Source organism: Schistocerca nitens, chromosome 1, assembly GCF_023898315.1.
Source record: "Schistocerca nitens isolate TAMUIC-IGC-003100 chromosome 1, iqSchNite1.1, whole genome shotgun sequence".
NCBI lineage: Eukaryota > Metazoa > Arthropoda > Insecta > Orthoptera > Acrididae > Schistocerca > Schistocerca nitens.
In genome coordinates, this window is record NC_064614.1 from 1,074,888,674 (window position 1) to 1,074,894,699 (window position 6,026).

The window sequence follows — 6,026 nt, forward strand, 5'->3', positions numbered from 1 at the left end:
AAAATTGTAATTGCGTCTTTGCTGACTCACCAGTACCATTATTTCTACAAGGACTGCAGTGGGTCTGCGCCTCTGGTGGCCCACCAATACCGTAATCTCTACCAGGACTACAGTGGGTCTGCTCTGTGATGACCTACCCACCAATAGTCTTCAAAATTGCAACTGACTCCGCTGTGGGTTTACTCTGCTGTGGCCCATTACCTGTCAGCATGTAGAGTCAGCACTGTCTTTTCGTTGGAAGGACAACAATACTTCTTCAATACTGCATGGAAATCCACTACTTGCGTGTGCATTTTCTTTTACTGCTCAGACTTTGAGAAAAAGACTGATATTTTACTGTGATGAACGATTAGGACTGTCTTTATGGACTGTGAGAAAATTTTAGCTTTTGACCAACATTGTATCAATAAGTGTGTGCGTTTGATTTCTTTGTTATTGTAATTATGAAAAATTTTTTCAAATCTGTATTTGGCACTGCCCAAACCAATTTGTAAAATTTTTTGTGGGGAGCATGGGGGCTATGTAAGTAGGCTGTTTAGGTTTTTTTATTGGTAACGCCACCTCTGTATAGAAAATCACTGGCTGTGCTGTGTGCAGTCTGTGGCTGCTTTGCATTGTTGTAATACTCGCCATTGTAGTGTTAGGCAGCTGGCTGTGAACAGCGCGTAGCGTTGCTCAGTTGGAGGTGAGCCGCCAGCAGTGGTGGATGTGGGGAGAGAGATGGCGAAGTTTTGAAATTTGTCATGAACTGCTATATTTATATATGATGATATCAAGGTAAAGACATTGTTTGTTCTCTATTAATATCTTTCATTTGCTAACTATCCCTATCAGTAGTTAGTGCCTTCCATAGTTTGAATCTTTTATTTAGCTGGCTGTAGTGGCGCTCGCTGTATTGCAGTAGTGGGAGTAACCAAGATTTTTGTGAGGTAAGTGATTTGTGAAAAGTACAGGTTAATGTTAGTCAGGGCCATTCTCTTGTAGAGATTTTTGAAAGTCAGATTGCGTTGCGCTAAAAATATTGTGCGTCAGGTTAAGCACAGTCGTGTATAATTGTTAAAAGGGGAAGTTTCAAAATATCAGTTGACGGCGAGCAGCAAGGTTGTATCAGAAGACCTATCCCCGCCAACGACAACCACAGCATTCAATGTCCGCAACAGTGTTTCGCCGTTTGTCTGAGACAGGGTCGTTTGAGGAAGCAGTATATCATGAAGGAGGTACCCTAAATGTTAACACCAAACTTGGAGGAAAATGTGATTAACATTGCCCCAGTAGTAGGCAGTCGTCCCGCCAGTATAGGGCAAGCAAAACGACCGTGTGGAACATTCTCCATAAAAACTGTTACTACCCTTATCACTTACAGCATGTGCAGAGCTTATTAGCGATAGAATTTCCACATCGAGAGCAGTTTTGTCACTGGTTTCTCCACCAGGCAACCACAATTCCGGGATTTGTGTCATCCATACTATTCGCAGATGAAGCCACCTTTACTCGGAATGTTATTTTCAGATTTCATAACAGTTATCTATGAGATAGTATGCAGCACCCCCATTGTATGGCGACTGCGAATCATCAGCGTCGGTGCAGCCGGAATGTGTGGGCCGGATAATTGGCGACCGTATTTTGGACCAGTCTTCCTCCTACGTCGCCTAATAGGCCAGAGCTATCGGCGTTTCTTGTGAGTGACTTTGCCTCCCCTGCTGGAAGAAGTACTATTGATGATTCAAAGCGTTAAATGGCTGCTACATCCACTTCGCCGTTAACGTCCGGACGCATTTCAATCGTGTCTTTCCTGGTGATGGATCGGACGACGGGGTCCAGTTGCTAGGCCTTCTCGTTTACCGGATCTCAAACCGTGGGATTTCTGGTTGTGGGGCCATCCCAAAAGCATCGTGTATGCAGAGACCATTCCAGATGGGGAGACACTAGAGAAGCGTATCCATGCTGCGTTTCACACTGTTTGGATGAAGCTTTGCCGATGTGACCATGTGTGACAGAACACGTTACGGCACGCACATGCATGCGTTGAGGCACATGGAAACCATTTTCAGCACATAGTGTAACTGTGGCTGCCTGGTACAGCGTGTATTAGAGCGCAGTCTCTGTAATAATGTGTGGTTGAATAAATGGTCTCTAGCATGGAAACTACGCGTTTCCGGGCATAAGTTTCATTAGATCTTTTTTGTTCCCTATACTCTCATCTATCAATCGACAGAGTTTGTACAAGTTGGAAAAATCATCCTGTATAATATACCGCTTACATTTGTGCCATAATGTCATACGGTGTAATTTTTTGTGGCCACTCATCAATCCAAGCTGAAGTATTCCGAATACAAAAACGTGTAGTATGAAATAGTTCTGGTATGAACTCAAGAACGTTCTAGAGAGGACTGTTCAAGGAAATGGGGATACTAACTACTGCTCCTTGATACATTTATTTCTTAATGAAATTCGCGATAAGCAACATACACTGGTAGGCAAAACGTAAGGACGAAATTAACTTCCGTATGATGTCTCAATGCCAAATAACGTAGCTCGATGAAACCGGGACCATACAGAGAAAAAATTTATACAGGATTCTACAGAAGGTTTGACTGTTGTGTTGCTGTTGCTGTTTTCAATCCGAAGACCGGTTTGGTGCAGCTCTCCATGCTAGTCTATGTGGTGCAATCCTCATCTCCTAATAACTACTGCAACTTAGATCCTTCTGAATTTGCTTACTGTGTACATCTCTTTACGAATTTTATCCCCTCCCCTTCCAACAAACTTTGGTTCAGTGTTAAGTTGGTGTTACGTTGATGTCTCTGAATGTTTCCTATCAACAGATCCCTTCTTCTAGTCAGTTTGTGCCACAAATCTCTCTTCTTCCAAGTTCTGTTCAGTACCACTTCACTAGTTATGTGATCTAACCATCTAATGTTCAGCATACTGCTGTAGCACCACATTTCAAAAGCTTCTATTCTTATAGTGTCTAAGGTATTTATCGTCCATTTTTACTTCCATGCATGGTTACACTCCATGCCAAAACTATCAGAAAGGACTTCCCAACACTTAAATCTATATTCGATATTAACAAATTTCTCTCATTCGCAAATGCTTCCCTTACCGTTTCTAGTCAAATTTTTTATCCTCTTTATTTCGGCCATCATTAGTTGTTTTGCTGCCCAAATAGCAAAACTTATCTACTACTTTAAGCATCTCGTTTCCCTCAGCGTCACATGATTTAATTCGATTACATTCCATTATCCTTGTTTTCCTTTTGTTGACGTTCATCTAATATTTGTGTTAGTATTTTGCTGTCATGACTTATTTAACTGTTAATTCAGCAACATTCGCACGTGTAAACATCGTCCTTCTTTGAAGGTGGAATTATTACATTCTTCTTGAAGTCGGAGACTGTCTCATCTTGAACACCCGATGGAAAAAATTTGTCATCGCTCTTCAAAGGCAGACAGTAATTCCGACGGAATGTCATCTACTCCCGAGGCTTTGCTGCGTCTTAGGTCTTATGTTTTTACCTATTTGATCCTTTGATGCTTTCACTATTTCATCTCTCAAAGCTACCCTTTCGTCTTCTACTATATTTCTTTCCCCTGTTCTAGTCAACCGTTGCCTAATGCTCCCTCTGAGACATTCAACAACTTCTGGTTTTTTCAAGTTAACCGGGTCCCATCTCCTTAATTCCCTACATTTTCGCAGTTCCCTCAGTTTTAATTTACAGTTCATAATCAATAAATGGTGGTCAGAGTCCATATCAGCCCCTGTAAATGTCTTACAATTTAAAATCTGGTTCCGACCTGTGTCTTATCATTACATAATCAGCCTGAAACCTTCCAGTGTCTCTAGGTCTTAGGGCATGTACGCTTGATAAGACGAACATGTGCAAACAATACTGCGTCACAGTAAGTTCACCAGTGGGTGCACCGTTTTCAAACACTTGGAGGTCAGTACATTCGTGCAACAGTATTCTTCCCCACACCATGAATCTGCTCTCATCCGAGAAGAGCACGTTCGTCCAGTGTTCATGGAACCATGAAAAACGGTGCTGTAGGTGTGCTGTGTCAACACAAGACAACGTACTGGTTGTCGGGCATGGACCACCCCATCCAGTCACCGAACCGCTCTGAAGCGTGAGATTACGTGGCTTGCACTCCTGTTAAATATGGTTGCAGTTGCAACCGCCGTTGGACGTCGATCCTTTCTTGGCTGTAGCACAATGTAGTGCTCATATGCTGCTACAGTTGGCCATGGTCAACCACACCACTCCTTCGGGCAGCAGAGCCTGTGTTCGTGGTGCGGAACGCTTCCTACGCACGTGAAATAAAGCTGTGCGCTGTACCAAACTCTTGGGATACACTCGCCACACTTTTTCCTTGGAGTTGCCGATTTACCTTCCCCGTGTAAAGTCATTCAGATATAGTCTCCGGGCCATGTTGTAATGATTAACACCATCAACCACAGTGCACCGTAACTGCTCACTAAATGACATAAACTGTCTTTCCCTGATCCTTCAACAGCCTCGTATTTCGGGCCCAGGCCCGTCTGGCGCTGCTGTCACGTTGACTTCAAGCCAAACAACGTGCAACTATGTATTTAGGACTGGGAAACCTATGGCAACATGCTGCCGCACTTCCTTTCATTTCACCGGGTAGCTAACATGTTATATTTTTAATATTTCATCTCGATCGTCCTAAAATTTTAGAATTGTTCAACACAACAGCTTAGCTGATGCAATGAATACTAGAAATAAGAAATAAGAATAATCTTCATAAAGATGGAAAGTCACTTACTTTTGTTCATCAACCACAAACACACATTTTCGATACTTGAAAAAATTGTTGATGCCTAACTCCGTCTAGTCCATTGGTGAATTACTTAGTAGAACATACTGACGCATACATATTACTAATAAGATCAGATTATGTGAGCATTATTTAAAATCTGACATCTGCACATATATTCAATGCAGTGGCGTGATCACCGTAAATAAGAGATCCAAACTGATTTTTCAGTTTGATGATGCGTTGCCTACAATAGCACAATATGCCTCTCAGTGTATTGCGCATTTACAAGTGTTGTGGCAGGCTCGTTATATAATGTTATAAATAAAAATATGTTTGAGATTTGACTAAGTCAGCATGCATTACGACCGTTTCACTTGAAATCTGTCGAAGGTAAATTACCATAGTTTTCCTCCGTAAATATGTATTGGGTATTCTTGTTTTCTGACATGTGCTACATTACTGAGAATCTCTTCGCTACTAATCTGTAGAATGAAAAGTATTACTAATTTAATCGAATATAATCTCAGTCCGAACAATAGCTGCCTGTGTGACGCGTCCGGCAAAGCAGTTTTGCATTACTGTGAGTACAGCGCACAGCAAAACTGGTGGTGCAGGTTTATGAGTGACCGAGAAGGCGGCTCACAACTGGATCTATAACGCAGCTTTGTGGCATTCCTTACTTCACAGCTCACTAGTAAGATTCAAATTTTCTGCTTTCTGTTTAAAAAGATATCTATTATTATTTAACTTTACATTTTGCGCTCAGTAATCACCTGTTGTACTTCGTGAGCATAGCAATAAATTTCTTTGTTACCATGAGGTATTGACACTGTAACTAGGCTGTTTAGGATTTTTATGTTGGTAACGCCACGTAGCGCTCTGTATGAAAATCACTGACTGTGCTGTGTGCAGTCTGTGGCTGATTTTCATTGTTGGAATAATCTAGTGTTGGGCAGTTCGATGTGAACAGCGCGTAGCGTTGCGCAGTTGCAGGTGTGCCGCCAGCAGTGGTGGATGTGGGGAGAGAGATGGCGGAGTTTTGAGAGCGGATGATCTGGACGTGTGTCCATCAGAGAGAGTAAATTTGTAATACTGCATATCATGAACTTTTGAACACTATTAAGGTAAATAAATTGTTTGTTCTCTATGAAAATCTTTCATTTGCTACCTATGCCTATCAGTAGTTAGTGCCTTCAGTAGTTAGAATCTTTTATTTAGCTGGCAGTAGTGGCGCTCGCTGTA